Source organism: Nerophis lumbriciformis, linkage group LG16 (genome assembly GCF_033978685.3).
Source record: "Nerophis lumbriciformis linkage group LG16, RoL_Nlum_v2.1, whole genome shotgun sequence".
Classification (NCBI taxonomy): Eukaryota; Metazoa; Chordata; class Actinopteri; order Syngnathiformes; family Syngnathidae; genus Nerophis; species Nerophis lumbriciformis.
Genome location: NC_084563.2, coordinates 19,126,741 through 19,134,598, shown reverse-complemented (window position 1 = coordinate 19,134,598; position 7,858 = coordinate 19,126,741).

The following is a 7,858-nucleotide window of genomic DNA, read 5'->3' as shown; positions in this document are numbered from 1 at the left end:
GTGTGTAATGTTCTATATTTTCAATGGAACATTTAAAATGTTGGTGTTGTTTATTTGAGTCATATTGCCATCATCGTGGCAATATACATTCATCTCTTATGTTTGACTGCCATCTACGGTCACACTTTTCATTACACCATGTACCAAATAAAATAGCTTCGAGGTGGGTAAGCTCAACCAAACTTATTAAACCTTAAAGAAGGTGCACTGTCGAGTTTTGAGAGAAAAACATTTTTTAAGTGCGCCTTATAGTCGGTAATTAAAAATACCAACATATACCAACATTGTGTCCCTTGCAGAAGTGTTGTCCATGTTGTGGGAACCAGAATATTGGTAGCAGAAAGAAACAACCCCTTTTGTGTGAGTGGGTGTGTATGAGTGTAAATGGGGGAGGGAGTTTTTTTTGGGGGGGGTTGATGCACTAGTTGAAAGTGCATTGTGTGGTTTTTTTTTATGTTGATTTAATAAAAAAATAAATAAATAAATAAAAAAAAAAAATGTTTACCGATTCCAATATCAACCAATACCGATATATACAGTCGTGGAATTAACACATCATTATGCCTAATTTTGTTGTGATGCCCCGCTGGATGCATTAAACAATGTAACAAGGTTTTCCAAAATAAATCAACTCAAGTTATGGAAAAAAAGTGCCAACATGGCATTGCCATATTTATTATTGAAGTCACAAAGTGCATTATTTTTTTTAAACATGCCTCAAAACAGCAGCTTGGAATTTGGGACATGCTCTCCCTGAGAGAGCATGAGGAGGTTGAGGTGGGCGGGGGGTAGCAGGGAGTGTATATTGTAGCGTTCCGGAAGAGTTAGTGCTGCAAGGGGTTCTGGGTATTTGTTCTGTCGTGTTTATGTTGTGTTACGGTGCGGGTGTTCTCCCGAAATGTGTTTGTCATTCTTGTTTGGTGTGGGTTCACAGTGTGGCGCATATTTGTAACAGTGTTAAAGCTGTTTATACGGCCACCCTCAGTGTGACCTGTATGGCTGTTGACCAAGTACGCCTTGCATTCACTTGTGTGTGTGAAAAGCCGTAGATATTATGTGACTGGGCCGGCACGCAAAGGACCAGTGCCTTTAAGGTTTATCGGCGCTCTGTACATCCGTGTACACAGCGGCGTTTTAAAAAGTCATACATTTTACTTTCTGAAATCGATACCGCTAATTTACGATATTACATTTTAAAGCATTTATCGGCCGATAATATACGTTTTGTCGTATTGTTTCTTTTTGCTGAGGGCAGCTTTAACTGTGCTGCGTGTTAAAGAAGGACCGGCAACAGAGTCCACCTCCACAAGCAGGCCACATGCTGTTGCCAAGTAGCGTTTGGAGGAATAACACAGCAGCTGAGCTGTTTTCTTAACAAGCAGAATGGCTCACGGCAGTAACCCCACGCCCCCCTATGACCTTTGATCTCAGCAGATTTTGCCTGGTAATTCCGCTAATAGATTTTCTCCCCTGGGGAAGAAGGCCCCTCAGCCAGCATGGAAACATCAGTGAAATTGTGCGCAGGTCAGGTCAGACTTCTCGACAAAGACGCGTGCAGCCACAATGAGGATCATTTCTCTCCGTCGCCGTGGTAACCGGCAATAAAGACGACACGTCGGAGTGCGCGACCCCACTTTTGCGCCCTAATTAAGGAGGGCCAAGGGCCTGAGTGATTCTTGTTTTGGAATAAAAACATGTGCATTTTAATCAACACGGTCATGATGTACGATGTCATGTTGGCATTGTTGTTCTTTCGTGGAAACGGAGTGCATACTAATATACACTATATTGCCAAAAGTATTTGGCCACCTGCCTTTACTCACATATGAACTTGAAGTGCCATCCCATGGAATTATCCAACATGTTTTGGTATCCTGGAGCATTCAAAGTTCCTTTCACTGGAACTAAGGGGCCAAGCCCAACTCCTGAAAAACAACCCCACACCATAATTCCTCCTCCACCAAATTTCACACTCGACACAATGCATTCCGAAATGTAGCGTTCTCCTGGCAACCTCCAAACCCAGACTCGTCCATCAGATTGCCAGCTGGAATGCATTGAACTTGGTGATGTATGGCTTAGATGAAGCTGCTCGGCCATGGAAACCCATTCCATGAAGCTCTCTGCGTACTGTACGTGGGCTAATTGGAAGGTCACATGAAGTTTGGAGCTCTGTAGCAACTGACTGTGCAGAAAATTTTTGCACTATGCGCTTCAGCATCCGCTGACCGCTCTCGGTCAGTTTACGTGGCCTACCACTTGGTGGCTGAGTTGCTGTTGTTCCCAAACTCTTCACTTTTCTTATCATAAAGTTAACTTTGGAATATTTAGGAGCGAGGAAATTTCACGACTAGATTTCCATGCTGGAAATCACTGAGAGCGGCCCATTCTTTCACAAATGTTTGTAGAAACAGTCTCCATGCCTAAGTGCTTGATTTTATACACCTGTGATTAGGGCACCTGATTCTCATCATTTGGATGGGTGGCCAATTACTTTTGGCAATATACTGTATAACGCGGCAACACGTTGACTGGAGTGACTCATACCAAAAGAAAATTGAGCCTTTTTGAGCTGGGCTGCAGAAACAGCAGTCGGTCCCAGTCAGGAAACAGACGTCGACATATGGCGTTTTCTAAAAACAAAACAATAATCTGTTCTCATTAGGGTCTATCCCAGCTGATTATGGCACAAACAACAAGTTTAAAGACTGTAATTAATGTATGTTTTTGTCAAAGGTGCATGCCACAGCAACAGGAGGCGCTACAACCCCCTAACAGTTTGAATAAATTAGCCGCTTTTACGGGAACATTTTTCCTAAGCACACTATGTTATTCAATAATTGTATTCAATAATATTTAATAAAAGTAAAATATAACTTTTATACAAACCCTAAAATCAGTGAATTTGGCATGTTGTGTAAACCGTAAATAAAAACAAATTACAATGATTTGCAAATCCTTTTCACCCTATATTTAATTGAATAGACTGCAATGATCTCGGGGGTGTATTAGTGCCCAAAGCATGGGTAACTTACACATCTGTGAAGGCGCCATTAATACTGAAAGGTACATACAGGTTTTGGAGCAACATATGCTGCCATCCAAACAACGTTATAATGGAAGCCCCTGCTTATTTCAGCAAGACAATGCCAAGCTACGTGTTACAACAGCATGGCTTCATAGTAAAAGAGTGTGGGTACCAGACTGGCCTGCCTGTAGTCCAGACCTGTCTCCCATTGAACATGTGTGGCGCATTATGAAGCCTAAAATACAGCAACAGAGACCCCGGACTGTTTAACAACTTAAGCTGTACATCAAGCAAGAATGGGAAATAATTCCAACTGAAAAGCTTAAAAAATTGGTCTCCTCAGTTCCCAAACGTTTACTGAGTGTTGTTAAAAGGAAAGGCCATGTAACACAGTGGTAAATAATGCCCCTGTGCCAACTTTTTTGCAATGTGTTGTTGCCATTAAATTCTAAGTTAATGATTGTTTGCAAAAAAATAAAAAATAAGTTTATCAGTTTGAACATTAAATGTCTTGTCTTTGCAGTCTATTCAATTGAATATACGTTGAAAAGGATTTGCAAATCATTGGATTCAAATTTTTATTTACGAATTACACAAAGTGCCAACTTTGTAATTAATATACTTTCAATGTTATTTTCTCACGCAATTTACATGATTTTAATAATATTTCTGTAAATAATGACTTTATTCTCACTATTCCAATTTTTTCATATTCAATGTTACAAAAATTGGTTCCTAATACATTTTATTTTACTTTGTCACTTTCAGATTTTGAAAACAAAATAACATAGAAAAAAAAAAAAACTTTATTTTTGTAATCAACTGTATTCTTCCCATGTTTCTCTCCTGTAAAATGACACGCAAGTCTGGCAAAAGAGTTTAGAAAACTTGCATACATTGGCTCGAGTTTTCCGAAAAATGCGAAGCCTTTCCTCCTAAAGCAGGGGTCGGCAACCCAACATGTTGAAAGAGCCATATTGGACCAAAAATACAAAAAAATAATCTGTCTGGAGCCGCAAAAAGTTAAAAGCCTTATAAGGCAACACATTAAAATAAGTGTCTTAGAGGGTTAGATATCTCTTGGAAATGACTGGCTAAAAACTGCCAAAAGTATAGATGTGTGTGTCCAAGTTAAAGGAAAGAACAGGCTGTCTTCTTCTAATGGATTCATCACAATCTTTGCAAGCTGGGTAACATTTGCTGTGGTCTGGAACAACATGGCACACAATCAGAAATGCAGCCAATATTACATACAGAGACATGCAAATGCATTTGCATGTCATGAGACATGCAAATATAAATTAAATACACAGGACATAAGTAAAGGAAATAAAATGAACTCAAATATACCTACAAACGAGGCATAATGATGCAATATGTATCAACAAAGCTCACCTTTGTGCATTCACGCACAGCTTAAAAAGTTTGGTGGACAAAATGAGACAAAGAAGGAGTGGCATAAAACACGTCTTTCTGTGGCAGTGTTGGAGAAAGCTATAATAATAAACTTTATTTGTATAGCACCTTTCATACTAGAATTACTAGAACCTACTCAGCGGCCTTGTGGTTAGAGTGTCCGCCCTGAGATCGGTAAGTTGTGAGTTCAAACCCCGGCCGGGTCATACCAAAGACTATAAAAATGGGACCCATTACCTCCCCGTTTGGCACTCAGCATCAAGGGTTGGAATTGGGGGTTAAATCACCAAAAATGATTCCCGGGCGTGGCACCGCTGCTGCCCACTGCTCCCCTCACCTCCCAGGGGTTGAACAAGGGGATGGGTCAAATGCAGAGGACACATTTCACCACACCTAGTGTGTGTGTGACAATCATTGGTACTTTAACTTAACTTAATTTAATTGCAGCTCAAAGTGCTTCATAGCGGTAAAAGACATGATTAAGTAAAGACATGGTAAAAACAAGTGTAGAAAATGGAAAATAAATTATAACAAATAAAAATAAAGATAAAACAAAGTAGAAAACCAAAGGATCAGACAAAAATAGTTACAATAATCACAGTGTGGAACAAGAAAGTAATGTAGGAAATAAAATGCTAAAAGTAATGCAGAGTAAAATACAGGGATCATTGTCTAGTACCCGCACTCTTTTACTATGAAGCCACATCGATGTAACACGTGGCTTGGCATTGTCTTGCTGAAATAAGCAGGGGTGTCCATGGTAACGTTGCTTGGATGGCAAAACCTGTATGTACCTTTCAGCATTAATGGCGCCTTCACAGATGTGTAAGTTACCCATGTCTTGGCCACTAATACACCCCCATACCATCACAGATTCTGGCTTTTCAACTTTGCGCCTATAACAATCCGGATGGTTCTTTTCCTCTTTGGTCCGGAGGACACGACTTCCACAGTTTCCAAAAACAATTTGAAATGTGGACTCGTCAGACCACAGAACACTTTTCCACTTTGTATAAGTCCATCTTGGATGAGCTCAGGCCCAGCGAAGCCGACGGCGTTTCTGGGTGTTGTTGATAAACGGTTTTCGCCTTGCATAGGAGAGTTTTAACTTGCACTTACAGATGTAGCGACCAACTGTAGTTACTGACAGTGGGTTTCTGAAGTGTTCCTGAGCCCATGTGGTGATATCCTTTACATACTAATGTCGCTCGTTGCTTAGCTGCTTACGTGCAGTGATTTCTCCAGATTCTCTGAACCCTTTGATGATATTACGGACCGTCGATGGTGAAATCCCTAAATTCCTTGCAATAGCTGGTTGAGAAAGGTTTTTCTTAAACTGTTCTACTTTTATACCCAATCATGGCACCCACCTGTTCCCAATTTGTCTGTTCACTTGTGGGATGTTCCATATAAGTGTCTGATGAGCATTCCTCAACTTTATCAGTATTTATTGCCACTTTTCCCAACTTCTTTGTCACGTGTTGCTGGCATCAAATTCTAAAGTTAATGATTATTTGCAAAAAAAAAATGTTTATCAGTTTGAACATCAAATATGTTGTCTTTGTAGCATATTTAACTGAATTTGGGTTGAAAATGATTTGCAAATCATTGTATTGCGTTTATATTTACATCTAACACAATTTCCCAACTCATATGGAAACGGGGTTTGTACAACTGTGCATACCGGTTTGAGGGTACCGCAATGATATCAAATAAAAACAAAGTAGGAAGTAGTAGGATAAGGCAGTGCCGAAGGTAATGTAGACAGTAATGCAGACAAGTTATACATGTAAACAAACTATGATGAGTTCAAGGATCGCTGTAATTAGTCGGACAAAACGGCACTGGTCAAATACTGTCATCAGTGAAGCATGAACACAAACACATTAAACAGTGGGAAGGTTTGTGTCATGTTTGTCCTCCTACAAAAACAGTATTAAAACAACAAATGCATTCCCCCCCCATCTTTTTCCATTTTTTGAAAAAGCTCCAGGGAGCCACTAGGGCGGTGCTAAAGGAGCGGGGTCAGCGGGTTGCTGACCCCCGTCCTAAAGTGAGGATTCGTAAGAGTAACATAAAGAAATCGCACCGCACACTTTTACTAAAGCTGAAGAGTCTAAAGACGTGGACGGTGAAACCACATAACTGTTGTTCCAGGGTGCCGTGTGATTATTTGTAAGTGTCGGAAGTAGATGACGGATGTTTACTGATGACCTCCTCACCCCTCTTTCAACCCCCCACTGTCATGACATGCTTCCAAGGCAAGGCAACCTGATCATTTTATTCTTATCTGTAATTGTAGGAGAGGTGATAGCGTAACCTTGAGGGGTAATAAAAAGGTGTTGAAGATGAGAAAGATGACACTTGAACATCAATGAAGGTGAGGATTTTGTTTGTTAAAAAAAAGTATTAGTGGTTATTAGTATAGCCCCGGTACCAATATTTTAGTACCGAAATGTATTTCGATAATTTTCGGTACTTTTTTAAATAAGGGAGACCACAGAAAAATGGCATTATTAGCTTTATTTTAACAAAAAATCTTAGGGTACATTCAACATATGTTTCTTATTGCAGTTTAGTCTTAAAATAAAATAGTGAACATACAAGACAACTTGTCTTTTATTATTAATAAGTAAACAAACAAAGACTCCTAATTTAGCTGCTGACATATGCAGTAACATATTGTGTCATTTACTATTTCATCAAAATTATGAGGGACAAACTGTACAAATGGATTATTAATGTACTTGTTCATTTACTGTTAATATCTGCTTACTTTCCCTTTTAACATGTTCTATCTACACTTCTGTTAAAATGTAATAATCACTCATTCTTCTGTTGTTTGATACTTTACATTAGTTTTAGATGATACCACAAATTTAGGTATCGATCCGATACCAAGTCGGTACAGGATCATACATTGGTCATATTTCAAAGTCCTCAAGTGTCCAGGAACATATTTCCTGATTTCTCCAGGTTCTCAGAACCCTTTGATGATATTACGGACCGTAGATGGTGAAATCCCTAAATTCCTTGCAATAGCTGGTTGAGAAAGGTTTTTCTTAAACTGTTCAACAATTTGCTCAGGCATTTGTTGACAAAGTGGTGACCCTCGCCCCATCCTTGTTTGTGAATGACTGAGCATTTCATGGAATCTACTTTTATACCCAATCATGGCACCCACCTGTTCCCAATTTGCCTGTTCACCCGTGGGATGTTCCAAATAAGTGTTTGATGAGCATTCCTCAACTTTATCAGTATTTATTGCCACCTTTCCCGACTTCTTTGTCACGTGTTGCTGGCATCAAATTCTAAAGTTAATGATTATTTGCAAAAAAAAAAAAAAAAAAATGTTTATCAGTTTGAACATCAAACATGTTGTCTTTGTAGCATATTCAACTGAATATGGGTTGG